We start from the raw sequence: 642 nt of genomic DNA, 5'->3' as shown, positions 1-642 counted from the left end.
AGATGGTCACTGATTGGATTGTCGGTAGTCCCGCATTTTCGGACGGCTGAGGCATCAGAGACTAGAATAAAGTCAAGCAATGACTCAGTGGTATAGCCGTGATTCTGGTGGGTTGCTTGATTAGCTGTTGTAAATTCATCTCACGCAAGCCTATTAAATGCTAAATACTCACGACAAGTATTGTCGAGTCCGTTGCAATTTAGATCCCCTATCTATCTATCTGACTACACTTAACAAGAGTTGATGAAAATTGCGATCGGAAATGGAAGAAAAATCCTCCAGAACCTTCGACTTGAGTTCGCTGCGAAGGTAGGCACAGACGCCACTCCCTCGTTCTCAGAACTCCACGCAACCAGACGATCGTACTTCACTTCATGAAAATAGACCAATTCGGCTAACTCAATGTTGTACCCAATTCAAATCTCTCGGGGTTAAGATTCTTTATGTTTTGAATTTGCATGACAATGAAGCATTCACATTTAAATGATATGGAAATACTTGGAACAAAACGTTTTATTCCCAAAAGGTTTGAATTGGGTACAACATTGAGTTAGCCGAATCGGTCTATAGAGGGTGTGTTAATTCTTTTTCCTGCTCTCAGTGTTGTGGATTGTGCTAGGGGAAATATTGTAAATTGAAATC

The sequence above is a fragment of the Montipora foliosa genome, chromosome 3 (genome assembly GCF_036669935.1).
Source record: "Montipora foliosa isolate CH-2021 chromosome 3, ASM3666993v2, whole genome shotgun sequence".
In the NCBI taxonomy this organism is placed as follows: Eukaryota; Metazoa; Cnidaria; class Anthozoa; order Scleractinia; family Acroporidae; genus Montipora; species Montipora foliosa.
Note: the sequence above shows the minus strand (reverse complement) of the source record.